A 16,341-nucleotide genomic window follows, 5' to 3' on the forward strand; every position below is an offset into this window, starting at 1 on the left:
CGGTCGAAACCAAGAAGTGTCGGCCGCCATTTTGTCTCTTGCAGTCTGAGGGGGTGAAAAAAAAAGGTGTAGAACGTGAAAAGGGGGCAGAGTGGACAGTTCCTGACCCCCTAGCCTTGGTCAGGGGTCACAGAAGGACCCCCAAGGGCGAAAAAAACATTTTTTTTTTTTTTAAATTGTGAGGTGCGCGCACGGTGGGCACACGGCGAACCGTGGGTGCTCGGTGCGCGTAGCGCATCGAGCGCCCACAGTGAGCGCACGGTGCGCGCACGGTGAAAAACCTGAAAAACAAATAAATTCATAAATACATAACTTAGCATTTAAAAAACCGTACAAATTCACTGAAAAAACCATAGGTTTCACACACGTTATAGTTACGAATTAGCATTTAAAAAACCTTGCAAATTCACTTAAAAAACCATAGGTTTCACACATGTTATAGTTAGCTGGACATTTCACTCGTAAAAAAACAATGAAATTCCCCCGTTATAGTTAGTGCAGGCAACTATAACTCACGCGACCGCAATCCTCTGCTGATGACGTCAGATATTACATCACTGATGACATATGTGTCTTTATGAAAAATAAATATTTGTAATATATGTATAGCTAAAGATTAATGGAAGAAGACATGGGTAAATAAGTGTCTAAATACAGTGATGTAATATCTGACGTCATCAGCAGAGGATTGCGGTCGCGTGAGTTATAGTTGCCTGCACTAACTATAACGGGGGAATTTCATTGGTTTTTTACGAGGAAAATGTCCAGCTAACTATAACATGTGTGAAACCTATGGTTTTTTAAGTGAATTTATATATATACACACACACACACACACACACATACAAAAAACAAGAGGTAACCGGATTAATTATAGAAGAACATATTTAGTATAGTCTTGAATTTTTCTTTAATAAATATTTTCAAAAAGATGCAGCCTATGCTTTTCACCTTACAAAATGCTTCATAAGGGCCAATGATCTGAACCACTATGGACACGAGAAGAACTACAGGTAAGAAGTAAGCCATGTCTGTGTTCTAAAATGCTCATGCAAATCAAAATAATTTGGGGGTTGAAAAATATTTATTTTCTGTATCATTCAGGTATCGTTGCCTATATCTCATGATCTGACCATGAGTGGCGTGTGTCCAAATACATAAATCAACTCAGAGTGCAGTGGTCTTAGTTCCCTTTGACCACCGGACTTAGCGGGAGATAGGACACTATTCAGGGCACTTTATACACCAGTAACAGAACTTCAAGGACCCTGGATTTTGAAGCTCCTACAGCTGCTTCTCGTGTGATTACTGCCTCAAAGGAATATGTAATGGACTTTACCTCTTAGAGGAAGTATGGAACTAAGAACCACTGGACTATGACTTGAAGTATGTATTGGATGTATGCATCTCATGGTCAGATCAGGTGATATACACAACGAACCTTGAATGAAACAGAATATATATTTTTTTATTGTACTGAGTATGTATGGGATGACCTGCTTGAATTCTTGTGAGAGTAAAGACAGCTGGAGAACTTTGCTCGTTGGATCTTGCAAATGCTTCCAAATATTTTAACCACAGGTTTCAAGCCATGATGTCTTTCATGTGCAACAAAAGTAATCCTCCAGTTGGTGAAGTAACTGATTTCTTTTGGTTTGATTGTACTCAATGATTTTTCAACATATTTGTCCACAATGAACCAAGAAATTCTGCGGGAAGTTTTGGCAATGTAAATATTTGGTTACACTTTGAATTCAAGGAACTAGTGAAAAATATGCATCAAGCATCTGATGTGGGTTAAGGAAATATTCTTAAGGACATTAGATTAGGAGTTCTAACAAAAGATGAAACACGTGCTTTAGAAAGTAGACTTATTAAGAAACAAATTCCATCTAACATCACAGCAGCAGACCTAATATACAATTTAATTGAAGAACAGTAAGCCATAGTCTGTTTAATGCCTACACCAAAGAGTGCTCCAACATCAATGAACAATTAATAAAACTGGAGAAAAAGAACATTTTTTGGAAATTACAGCTATTGATAAAATGCAACATCAAGGAGTGACAGTACCACTCACATAAAAACTACTAGCAAAATTGGATTCTTTAGAGAAGCTTGTATCCAGGACTGCAGGTTTAGAAAAGGATTTCTACATAATCAAGAACAGTTGAGTAATTTTGCAGTGTAATTTAAATGTTGAAGACGGGTTAGTAAATGGTGCTATGGGTAAAAGTGATTGAATTCATTACTTTTCCGAAAAGAGATGCGATTGAATAATTGGCCTTCAAATTTGATCAGATTGATGGTCTCAAACAGATTGGCCAATATGCTGTATATTTTTTGCTAGTGAAAGACTTATATGTGCAGCACCAGCAGTTACCACTCTTTCTAGCGTATACTGTAGCTATCCATAAATCACAAGGTGTAAGTGTGGATGCAGCTTTTGTTAATATTGGAAGTACTTTATTTAACTAAGGAATGCTATATGTTGCATTGTCATGATTTAGAATACTGTTTGGTTTGTTTTTGATTGATTTTGATGATAAGAAAGTTAGTGCCGATGCAAGTTGTGTCACGGAGTAGAATCGGTTACGAATCAAGGACAAGCTAGAAGGCGATAAGAAGCTAAAAGTGGAAAATGAGGAAGATATTGCAGAATACTAATTGGAAAACAGTTTAAGTGTCAACAGCCATGGTGGTGTTCTTCTGAATGTACTGTTTCATTTACCACATTTTTTAAATCAAATTCAATAAAAAACAGGTAAAGGATTGTGTTCTGCACTGTTTCATTTCCTCCAACGTTTAGTCACCAACAGAACTTTAATACATTCTGCTTTAGGAATCCGATACCTTTAAGAGATATATAGACCTTAGCACTTAATATTTACTCTCAACATTCAACAAGACACACTTTATTTTTAGAGTTTTAGAACAAGAAGTAAATACTGATGAGTCATTTACACTGAGTTACGGAGGGAACCATGAACATGAAGATTGTTATTATTCATCTGCCACTCAAATAAATGTTGAGCGTTTTCTCTATTTAACAGTACCGCTTTGCAAAACTGTGTCTTTTGACAGATTGATGAAAAAAGCTAACCAAAATATGACCCGTCAAAACTGCAGATCAGATGTTACAGCTATGATAATTCTAGAAACAACTGGAAAATACCTTATATTAATGGTACAACGATGCACAGGAGATGGATCAAAATTTGAAACTCAAATTGAAAACTTCAAATCTGGATAAGTATCAATTTCTGGAAGAACTTATATTACTTTGGCTATTTTCTTTCACAAAACAGTCAATATAACATCTGGTCCCTACACTGTTTATTAAAATGAGTAGACAAAATGCAATGACAGTAACTTTAAATTCAAACCAAAACTTCCTTTCTAGCTGCCAAACTCTTATCTTGTGTTTCTTCAACCAAAGTTCTGAGGAGGATTTCTTGAAAAAACAGAGGTGTATGGGTTTTTGTCCACGTGGATCATTAGTGTTTTAGACATCATTCGGCCTATCAGTGTGATGCCTTTAAATAGTTCTACAAAATTGAAAAGCCTTTTGTCTTACAGAAAGTATACACTGGATGGACACAATTTAATAACAGGAACACTAAATACCATCTAAAACTGCCTTTCAATCTACTATATTGTCACCTTTTGTTTCTGCAACCAAACCTCTATGTCGATGTGTGGAATAAAAGTAATGCATGGGATTTTGTCTACATGGATCATCAGTGTTTTAGATATGGCCTACCAGGGATGATGTTTTCAAAAGGATCTCCCAAATTCAAGCTTGGTTTATATTTGTAAGTAGTATTGTACCAGGTATAATATGAAAACAATGATTTTTAAGATGTAGTTGTTTATTTTAGTGTAGTAACTATAGGTAAAACAACCGATTCACAAATTGTAGTGAGTGCAATGCATAGTGTTACTCATTTATAGAGATACACTGTGTATTTTCTTTTCTACAATCCATACGATTGTTTTTTCCCACTGGTCAAGGATGAAGCTTCATGCAGAGCATTATTTATGGTGAACAAGTATGAAAGCTGAGAACAGTAAAAAGGGGGAAATTACATGTTTTAATATATTATGACATACTGTTACAGCATAGCCAATGTGTATTTTTATGTTTCTGAAAGTTTGAAAATGTATATTCTTTTTCTTTTTCAATAGTGGTTGGAGTGCTATGTCTTCAGATGTCTCAAAATACATGTTGTACCACAGAAATATTTCATAAACGTGCTGCCGGAAAGTGTCTTTATGGATGAAGAGTACTTAGCATACCTTGCCACCACTTTGTTTTGCCCATTTGCTAATTATTACTTTCAGTGTAGTCTACTAACTGACACATTTACTAATGCTCTGTCTCACGAATACATCTATGACAACATGATCTTACTTATCCATACAGATATTCATGCACCCTTTCACCCACTCATAAAGCCATTCAGATACCCCTCACTCCCCTATATAGCCATATATACAGCTACTCACTCACCCATACATACAGCCACTCATGCACTAATATAGTTACTCACCTACCCAAAACTAACACATACAGCCAATCACTCACCCATATAGACCCAGTCACTAACTCACACAGACACTCACCCACCCAGTCAGTCATTCATACAGTCACCAAGATACACACTCCTATACAGCCAGTAACACACACATTCACTCAATCATAGAGGCACTTACAGAGACAGTCACTTACCCATGGAGCCACTTACAGAAGCAGTAACTCACTCATGCAGCCACTAACACACACAATTACTCGCCCGTGCAGCCCTAAAATACCCAATCACTTACTTATATAACCACTCTTCTTTATATATACACACAGACCTATAGATAATATTTGTTTGTTTAACCACAAAAGGTGGTTCAAAGAAGAACCTTTTTTTCTTCTTGTTTTCTGGAACAGTATTTGGTCTAGTTTTCTAGCCTTTTGCATTTCTTTGTGTTTTTTCTAAAATGAAATATCAACTTGGAAAAAAAAACTTTATCTCCATAAACTCAAACAAAGTGGAACAAGTGGTGTAAGTAAAGAAAAATTAGCATGTGTGATTTTTGCATTTTCTAAAAGTACAGACACACTGTTCACCAACAATAAGTACTGTATTGCAGTCTAGGCAAGATATTCTGATTCTCTTCACTTCAGGAGACTTTTCTGTGAGCCGTTTCTCCACTTCAAGAGGAACTTTTACTCCTAGAGCACCTGGTATAAAAGCTAAGGTTGACAGTTGTTCCACACTTCTCTCCCTCTACGCCCTTTTCAGGTGTATGCTATGTTAGGATTTTAAACGCAACAACAAGCTAGCTGTCCCATATAAACATTTTTTTGAGTGCCCCATGAAAGGGCTTTGTCAAACAAGGAGCACTCAACATATTTGGCTATTGGAGGGTATTGTAAAAACTCCCATGCAATGGACTTCCTTTTTGGCACTGGTTGTCCATCTTACAACTTTTCATGTGTAGGGCATGGCTCCTGCTCCTCACCTCCTTGATGTAGCTCCTGCTCCTCACTTCCTCCAGATGCCATTTTATAAAAGATAAAATGAGAAAGAATAAACAAAAGACAGTTTTACACTTGAAAGTACAGGACACCTGCTAAGAATATTCCTGTATCTCTACTGGAAGATTCAAAAAGAGAGAAATGGGTGGGAACTACCTTTGAAGATTAATGAAAAGAGTCTTCTTCAACCAAATCTATTTGTTAAGTAGTCACGGGATATTCGCAAACGCTGACATCATCGCAAATACCTTTGTCGTCATGAAGATGTCAAATACAATTAAAAGTGCTTTCAAGAAAATGAACTACACACATACAAGTTTAAACACTAAAATAGTAAGCTACTGTTCTCAAACATTAAATAAAATATCTGTATATATGTGTGTTCCTTCTTTTAGAAAAACTCGCTAACTTCACAAATACATAGTGCAATATTCCTGAATAATAAAAAATTTGGAAAAAAATATACAGTGAGTAAGCCAATAATAAAGGCAATGGAGAGCCACAGACAAACAACTAAATAGGTTGCATTGATAGACACATAAGGGCAACCAATAGCACAATGATGGTACAGACAGAAATACAGAGAGGCACATAGATGGAGTTTGTTCATACACAGATGTGGGCACTCTCAGGCACATTGATGGGATGAACTGGCGCAAAAAGAAGCACACTAGTTTGCGGCCCAAAATCATGCACATATGCCTAATATATGCCTCTAGCTCAGGGATAAAAGGGGTCCAGAGATCAGTGATGTCACAGTGATATCACTGACCATGTCATGAGTGATGTAATATGTGAGGTCATAAGCAGTGCATTGCTTGGGCGAAAGTTATAGGTAGCAGAGGTAACTTAAACTGCTGAATTTCTATGGTTTTGCATGAGTGAAATGTGAGCCTAACTATAACAATAATGTCTCTGAAAGCTTTGCTTTTTCAGTAAATATCTATCTATCTATCTATCTATCTATCTATCTATCTATCTATCTATCTATCTATCTATCTATCTATCTATCTATCTATCTATCTATCTATCTATCTATCTATCTATCTATCTATCTATCTATCTATCTATCTATCTCTATCTATCTATCTATCTATCTATCTATCTATCTATCTATCTATCTATCTATCTATCTATCTATCTATCTATCTATCTATCTATCTATCTATCTATCTATCTATCTATCTATCTATCTATCTATCTATCTATCTATCTATCTATCTATCTATCTATCTCTCTATCTAGATATAGATGTAGAGCAAGAGAGTAGGGCAGCCAGAGAGTTCAATGCTGCAGTACCTCAAGTAGTCACTAAATCAAGCAGAAACTGTTGCCCACCTAAATGGCCAGCTGCACATTGATTACATATTAAATAAATGTTTCACAAAAAATAGGGAGGCTCACATATTGGCCTTTGAACGCTTGAACTTGCCACCAAGATTTAAAGTTGAATCTGTTGTGTTTCTAGATTCTGGTACCATTTGGTTTTACATTTAGAAGATCGCTGTTATTCCCAGTGGAACAGATCTCTTGCCCTGATGAAGCCTTTGTAAAGTGAAATGCGTTGGCTGCGCTGTTGTAAGAACAAACAAAAAAAAAAGTACTACACCAATCATCAAGACCTATGTGCATTTGTCTTATATTAAGTGTGGTCATCCACAAATGTTTCTGCTGCCTCTCTTTTTTTGTGAGAGATATAGATGTATATGTATACATTTATATTTAAATTTATAAGGGGCAATTCCATATCCCATGCTGGGGGACCCTCCAGCATCCTTTCCGCAGCATTGCCTCAGCTGAATTGCTGTTTTCTACACCACACCAACTGCCACATTCAAGATTGGAAACAATGCATTTGCTCACAGTAATAATGAGATATGGGAAGACAGAGAAGATGTAACAGGTCTCCTGGCTTTTTAGTGAAGGTCCTGTTGAACACTCCTCTAAATGAGGATATTCTTAAAATCAAACATACTTATTTTTCTAAACATAAAAATGAAGACCTACAAAGATGGCATGTTTGTTATGGTAATGCATATTTTTTGTGTTTTGTATTTCGAACCACATCGGAATCTTATAAAAAAATCTCAAAAAGGGACTGCCACGTGGAATTATAGCAAACAAAAATATGTCCTATAAAAATTAAACTCCTCCATATCCAAAACACCTTTTTTGTTGTGTTTACTGTTAAACAACTAATTTTTGAAGTAGCAATTACAAGGCAATTGCCAGAAGCCATTGGACAATTTGCTTCTTCTCAAACATGTCCTTCATTCCTATAAACTAAGAATATCGAGGACAAAGAAATTACATGTAGGATATATTAGGAGATCTAGAAAGGCTAGCACATCAGGACGATATAGCCATGCAACATTTGGTAATACCTCCTTGCTTACAATAGAGAATCCATTGAGATTTGTGTTTTGTTTTTAACATGACAAATGCGTGACAATTCTACCATATGCATATATTACTCATTTTCTCTCTCACTAGCAATGGAGGTAAAATCATTGGCCATTTGTCTTAAAACGTCTTCTCACATGGTGCGCTGTGTTTCTGTGTCTAGATCCACACTGTACTCCCTACAATAGCCTTGTGCCCAAACTTTTAAATTTAGACTAGTCATTCCTGCTTTTAAGGTTCTTGTATTATTTATGGAAATTCAACTCTGGCTGGAGTGTCAAAATCTAACAATGAGCCCTTATAGCTAGCCTTGAATACACATGCATGATATTTATTACAAGCGGCACTTGACCTTTTTGACCTTGCCAGACGCTCCCCTATCGCTGCCTCAGTCATGTGGCTCCCTGACAAGGTACCTGTCTCTCTCCCCTGCAGCCACCAGTTTAACCCTGTTGCCTGTCTCTACATATCTTGCCTACCCATAGGTATCCTATTCTTTTAAACAGTATCTTGTAAGTAGTTTCTGTCCGTGTGTTTCTTGTGTAAACTTTGTAAATTTATTTTTTGGTCTTAGTCTATTTCAAGTATATTTTCCACCTCTCATCACCCTGTAGCCTTGCCCCACTTTTTTCCATTTTTTCTGCCAGGCTCCAGCTCCCACAGGTTTGTCCCACCCCATGCCCTCCCGGTCAGGCCCTTCCACTTCTCAGGACTACTTAGGGAGGCCACTGCATGCCAAGGTGCATTAAAGGCAAGCCTGTCTGTGCCCATCCATTCCTAAACTATGCCCAGCACCAGGAACCCTAACTCTGCAGACTTCCAGAGGTACTCTACCACAGATCTCCAGGCCCTGGAACCTGGACTCTACAACTGCTGCCTCGCCTCTCCCCACAGCAGATCCGGTCTCCTGCATCTGCTGCATGTTCACAGCAACCCTATGATCATCTGCCATCACAGAAACCAGCGCCATGTCATCTTCACCTGCCGCAATCCCCCCAGGAACAACTTAACTGCCACCTGATCAACACCAGGTTGCTCTGCAAACATGCCACTGAATTCTTGGACACCATCTCCACCCTTGTCCTTGATGTGACCTTCATCACAGAGACCTGGCTCACTCCTACATTCACCCAGACTTCGCCACCACAACACCTATCGGCTAAAAGATGAAACACTGGGACACAGAGGCGACATTGCCATCATACACAAATAATCAATTGTCTGCACCACCACTGTAGGTGAGATCAAGCTGTTAATCGAACACATGAACCTCTGCACCAACAATAAAAACACCATCAAAGGTATCCTTGCCTACATACCCCCGTGTACCACAAACCGACCTAGGTGAAGTCATCACTGTAGTCATCATCCCTCTCGCCATCAAATCCAAACACTTTATATTCCTGTGAGACCTCAACTTGCACCTGGAAATCCTCACTGAAACCAACTCTACTGACCTCCTTGAATCTATGGAAAACATCGGCCTCAAGCAGCTGGTCACAAACCCCATGCACATAGTAGGATGCACACTTGACCCCAACTTCATGTCCAGCAACAGAATCAGGTACGACCACACCACCAAACTCATCTGGTCGCTCCACTTCATCACACACTTCACCATGTCTGGACCTCCCCGTACCACCCCCAACTGCCGCAGCACCCCCTTCCTCAGCTGCACCAAGGTCACTCAGCACCAATGAACTGACGCCCTCAGCATCACCCAGCCCAATGTCACCAGAGACCTGAACCAGGCAGTAGAAAACTTCAGTGTCTGTATCACTAACACCTCCGCCTGAGTCTCTTCCACCAAACTGGCCAGGACACACAGATCCACCAAACGAGCCAGCTTGTAAACCCCAAAACTCAGCACGGTGAAACACAGATGCAAACAACAAGAAAGAAAGTGCCAAACCAGCAGCAGCACCACAGACCGAGTCACCCTCAAGTCAGCCCTTAACAACTACTATGACAGCTCAAAACTACGAAAAAGGTGGGCCTGACACACCAGATTGAGACCAGCACCAACCAAACTAAGGAACTAAGGAACTCATCCAGATTGTCAGAGAGTTCACCTGCCTGTCAACCACCGAAAACTCAATCCCCTCATCACAGGAGCTCTGCGATGCCCTCATTGACCACTTCAACAACAAGATAGCAACGATCTACAGAAACTTTGATCCCCAACCTCCTCAGCATCCCATCGACAACTGCCACTGACCACCCGGTTACCACATGAGAACAGCTCAGCACACCAAACACAATTACTTTAATGAACTCCATCCACTCAGGAGCACCCATGACCCTTACCCTACCAACTTTTTAACCTCTAAATAGATGAGATCAGCTGCCAGCTCATCACCATCCTCAACACCTCCAGCACCACAGCCACCTTTCCCTATGCCTGTAAACACATAGAGGTCAGACCCCTCTTTAAGATACCCTCCGCAGACCCCAGTGAGCTCCAGAACCACTCTCTTATCTCACTGCTCCCGTTTCCCGCAAAAGTTCTGGAGCAGGCCCATCAAACTCCGACTCACCAAAAACCTGGAGGGAAAAAAACTGCTGGACTCTTCCCAATTAGGATTCATAGCCAATCACAGAAATGAGACAGCCCTGATCGCTGCAACAGATTACATCCACAGCTTACTAAACAGAGGAGAATCAGCTGCCCTGATCCAGCTCAACCTCTCCTCAGCTTTTGATGCAGTATCCCACCATACACTCATCGACCGACTGCGCCAGATTGGAATAACAGACGACACACTCAAATGGATGGCATCCTTTCTCATGGGGCACACCCAGTGAATCTTTCCCCCTCCCTTCACCTCTCAACCCAAGCGCAATATCTTCAGTGTCCCTCAAGGATCATCCCTCAGTCCAACCCTCTTTAAAATCTACATGACACCACACACGGACAAAATCAGAACCCACAACATTAACACTGTCTCCTACGCTGACAACACCCAGACCATCCTCTCACACTCAGCTGACCCCACCACAATGAAGACAAACGTCCACAACTGTATGAAGAACGTCTCAGCCTGGATGAAAAACAACTGCTGAAAACTCAACATGTACAAAACAGAAGTACTGATCTTCAGCAGACTCCCCCCTCTCAAACAACTGCTGGTTACCATCAGAACTAGGACCCACCCCCACTCTATGGCATCATCCTGGGCAGCCAACTCTCCATGAAATGTCAGGTCAACCCTGCCTCCTCAGCCTACTTCCACACCCTCCACATACATTGCAAAGTCTTCAAGTGTCTCCCCCTCAGCACCGGGAAAACTATAATGCAGGCCCTCATCACCAGCCGGCTGGACTACAGCAACACACTCAATGCAAGCACAGCAACCAAACTCATAAGAAGACTCCAGATGGTCCAGAATGCTGCCGTTAGACTGATGCTGAACCTATCAAAGAGGACCAACATCACCCAGCACCTGAAAGACCTCCACTGGCTCCCCATCCAGAAAAGATGCCAATTCAAGCTACTGACCCACGCTTACAAAGCCATCTATGACCAAGGACCCACCTACATGAACCCCTGCTTGAATTTCCACCTACCTGCCGGAAACCTCTGGCTCTGCCCACCTCGCAGTCACATGGATATCACACATCCACTGCTGCTGGAATCGAGGATGCTCCTCCTCCCACTCCGCCACCAAGTCCTGGAACAGCCTTCCCCTCCACCCCCATACTTCACCCTAGCTGACCTACTCAAGGAAGGGACTCAAGACCTGGCTCCTTGACTGACACTGAAGCATAGTGCCCAGATAAACTCTTGATGATAAGCAGAGACATAAGTACCGCCTGATTGATTATTGTCACTTCCAGTAACCTCGCAGGATTAATCATTGCATATCATTTTCCCCTTAGTAAATATGTGTACCGTAGTAGGATGGACATTGCTGCCGCTACACTGATAGCATTAGAATGTGTGAAAGTAAGAGTTTGATAGATAGTCCGTTTAAAGTCCCTCGTCACGTGCCTCACTGATGTGTAACTCACTTATGGCCATAGACACCCTACAAATGAAAATTAGGAATAAATTAGGCTTTAACAGGATATGGACTGGACAGGGAAAAGATACATGAGTCAGTCTGAGACGATTACCTGTGTGTCTTTTATGTGAGTTATCTGGAAGAGAACTTTGAATAAATTACTTGCCATGCAGGAATAGACAAAGCAATTGTATACATTTGACAACAATGGTACGGAAGTAGAACAGACCGGAACGTGTGCAAAAGTGTTCAAACAGCATTACGCTCCAGTGAAGTCTCGTGCAAAACAAAAACAAACAAATGGAAATAAAATAGGAATGCCTTGTATAGTAACATAAAGCTAATTTTACATGTCAAAAAAGGTGCACAGCTGAACAGAAACTAAAGAAATATGTATTTAAATTAGTACTGTCAAAACATTTTACAAATTTCTGCACAGACATACACTTTCAGCTTCCATGATGTGTGTCTAACAGTTACCAAATACTTAGATGATCCAGAGAATTCAAAGTGATATATTTTCCGAAGGCAGCTTTGCACTTTGTTTGAGGGAGGCGGATTATTGCAGTAGCACAGAGGGGCGTAGGAGGAGAATTGAAACATTTTTGAAGTAAGAATTAGTTTGTCAGAAACAAACCGATACCTAGTTCCTCTGTCAAACCGCCTACTATCTTTATTTGCCTCACAGTATTGGTAACACGCCAAGAGAGAATTTTTGCATCAGAAGAAGAACATGTTTATTCTCAACCAATACATTTAAGATACCTTAAAACTGCCTGATCCAAGCTTACAAATTTGAGAGATTTGTTTGACGGATATTTGCTACATGCCTGCACTAATCTGATGGAGCATTGAGATATATGCCCCTTTCTCTCAGCAACAATTTGTGTTGCACAAAGCGAATTCTACAACACAATCTGTTTTTTTTTATCAAAAGTGTTATTAGCTACTTTACTTACTGATATCATGTTGATTATACCTGACGCAAAGCCATTGCTTTTTTGTAAAGTAATCATTATTCATAGAAACATTCTCCCTTGCTCTGCACTATCGACTGTGATCTCCCCATTGCATGCTGGGATAGGTCACTTTGCAGCTATGTCTGCATTATGAAAGCCATACACACATATGACTAGATGCATACAAATACCAATAGAATTCAAATATTAAACCCATTCACTCTAAATGAGGTCTAGTCACATATTATGACATCCTTTTTCTCTTCATGAAAAAATGTCCACATCCTTATATGAAACAAAGAACCGCAAGTTTTCTTGAACTGAGTTTCTAAAATCTTTGACCAAAATTCCTGATGTTAATTTTCACCATGGCTTGCCCTGCAATAGAATACTTACATACAAATTTGCAGAAAACTCTCTCTAACAATGCACTCTAATCCTCAATGTTTGATAATATATTCAAGTTAGGATAGGATTGCTGACCTTCAAATAACACACAGAATAAATAGACCATCCATTGTACATTATCCTATTTTTACGATTCAAAGTATACTGAAGTATGTGGGAAATGTACTGTTTCAAAATGAAGGTACTACAACACATTTTCCTGTAAAAGCCTTTCTTCCGTTTACACAATGCTTTCCAGACAACATATAACAATAGTAGGGTCCAGATAACATGTGCAAAGAATTTTACATTTCATAATATAAACAAATGTGTTGGAGGTACCACAGTCTACTGAATATTAGCATTTTATTTAATTCCTATCCATACATATGAACACATATAAACATCAATGAATGACATCATACTGCATAAAAAAGAGTCCAAAACCAGTCAGTAGTTTGGACACCTCAAACTAGTTTTGTGGTTCTGTACACTTTCTCAAAGCTGAAAGACAAATAAAGCAGACAAAGAACAAATATACAACAGACAAGATATAAAAGACAAATTGTTAATGCATGGAATAGTAGGATACAGAGATCTGCAAACTGTAAGATATATAAAAAGGTGTTGTGCAGAAAACCCATTTATCGAGTTGAAATAAAGAGAAGGTGATCGGCCAACCATAATTGCAAAGAGCCATATAGAAATATGTAAAACGGTAGAAGAGAGAAAAGAGTGTAGTGAAAAATAGATTAGGATCAACTTGCACAGAAAAAAAACAAATAGAATAAAAAGTTTAAATGAATCAAGTCCAAATTCGTTTTTATATCAAAACAGAATGTTGAACTAAGTTGAATCGTAGTTCTTATGCAATAGGGAGTAATATACAGATAATCCACATGGGGCTATTCACAAAGGTGATTTTACACATGACTAAATCTACATGCATAAAGATACTCTTACTATTAAGACTAACTTTATTACTTTTGGCTATTCATCATTTACGAGTGTAATCTTAGTCAAAAGTGTAGACTTGCATGTCAGTGAAAAAGGAGCGGAGTCAGAAAATCGTCAACTACAACCATAAAGGTATTGCTAGTGGTGAATTTACAACCTTATTTGACTTTCTTCACATTTACTGGAGACCTCCACAATCGAGGTAATGATCTCCCAGTGGTAAATTATAAGGAAATTAGTAAAAGTTGATCAAAGATTAAAAAATAAAATAAAAAATATTTGTTTGTTTAATGTTAATAGTAAGTAATTGTATATAAATGCATTTTAAATGTAGAATATTTTAAGGATGTTCCTGCACTATTGACTATATTTCAAATTTGCTTTTTATAAATTTAAGCATATTAAATTAAAATATTGTTTAAAGATCTTTTTAGAAAAGCAAAACCCACCTAAATTAAAATGCTTATATTTATTTATTCTGCTAAAAGTTACCAAAAATATAAATCTGACTTAAGTAAATAATTTTTTCTAGAAAAGAATGTTACCTTTATTTTTAAATTGAAAGAAGTAATTTAATTATTTTGCAATACATTAATGTTTATTCATAATTTATATTTGTGTGCGTTTTGCACAGTAACATTTTTTATATTTGTTTGAATTTATAATGATCACATTTATTTTAGGATTATTTTTCTGTGGAGTTCTGTTTCACATATACCTATTTGTGTGGAGATCTCATGAGTCTGGGTGGAGCCCCGTGCACCTAAAAGAAAGGTGAGAGAGATGCATAGACCTCCGCGTGTATGTTAGTGAACATAATTTTGTTGTCGGTTTAGTATTACTATTGTAGTATTACTAGAAGTACTACAAAATACAGTTTGTGAAGAGGTGTCATAATATCTGCAGGAGAGCCATGTAGAAATATATAAAAATGCTCCTGTAATGATGTAAAATAATCCTCTTTCAAGCCATTTACACCTCACTTGTTATATTTAAAGCCCTAGTTACCAAATAGAAATGTGCTGAATTATAACTAAGAGGTTGATAATGATTATTAGTATTTTGTTCACAAGCATGTGTAGATGACTAATTTTCACATGTGCTACCAACTCCCCCTGGGGCACAAAAGGCTTGATATTTGACTGAGGAAACTATTTCCCAAATAAAAATGGATTCTGTTTCACAGGAGATATATGGTGAATGAATGAATTTGTCAGAACTCAGAAATGCCAGCAAAGAAAGATTTTTGAATAACAAATAAAAATGCAATCAAATAAATACAAATCTATTTATAGTGGATGTGAAGGATATTTCTTGAACGGCCGGCAGAGACATAAAAAGCTTTGCTATTTTCTTAAAATTCCCTCACTGTGTTGCTTTACCTGGGAATCAAATAAACATTCTACTTGGGGCCCTTTCAGTCAGTTTTTTAACCATCAACAGTTTTCCCTTCAGTCCTGTGGTTCCAAAACTCCCAAGTCAAGTTATGATCTGCATCTAACAACTGCCCACATCTACTTCTACCGCTACGTCTCAACGGATCTGTGAGAGAATCTAACATAGATTCCGGAGTGCCTGGAGAGTCCCATATGTAGGCACTGCTTGGAGGCATTTTAATCTGACCTTCTTAAAGTACTGTGGGGTCCCAAATTTATACAGGAAGCCTTCCGCAGGCAATTCACAGCGCATTGCTCTATACATTCTACCAACTAGAGTCTCATCTGGATAAGATAACAACATTCTATTATTTTTAAGTTAAAAGGCCTAACAGTATAATTGTAAGTCAGGAAGACCTAACCCCCTCCACTTGCCTTCCTCCTCAACTTCTCCCAGGAAAGATGCACACCTTTATTGGCCCAGACAAAAGACGTTAGTTTCCCCTGTAGAGTTAAAATGCTTTTTTTTCTCAAAACTTAAGGGGATGATATCAATCAAAAAAGTGATTTTAGGCAGGAGGGACATTTTAACCAAATGTATTCGCCCATAAATAGACAGTGAGAGATTCTGCCATTCTTTTAACAATTTCCCTGCTCCCTGGCTTGTCTTCTCGAAGTTCAATGTGACAAGTTTCCTATATCTCTGGTTATGTAGATCCCCA

This window comes from Triturus cristatus, chromosome 8 (assembly GCF_964204655.1).
Source record: "Triturus cristatus chromosome 8, aTriCri1.1, whole genome shotgun sequence".
Classification (NCBI taxonomy): Eukaryota; Metazoa; Chordata; class Amphibia; order Caudata; family Salamandridae; genus Triturus; species Triturus cristatus.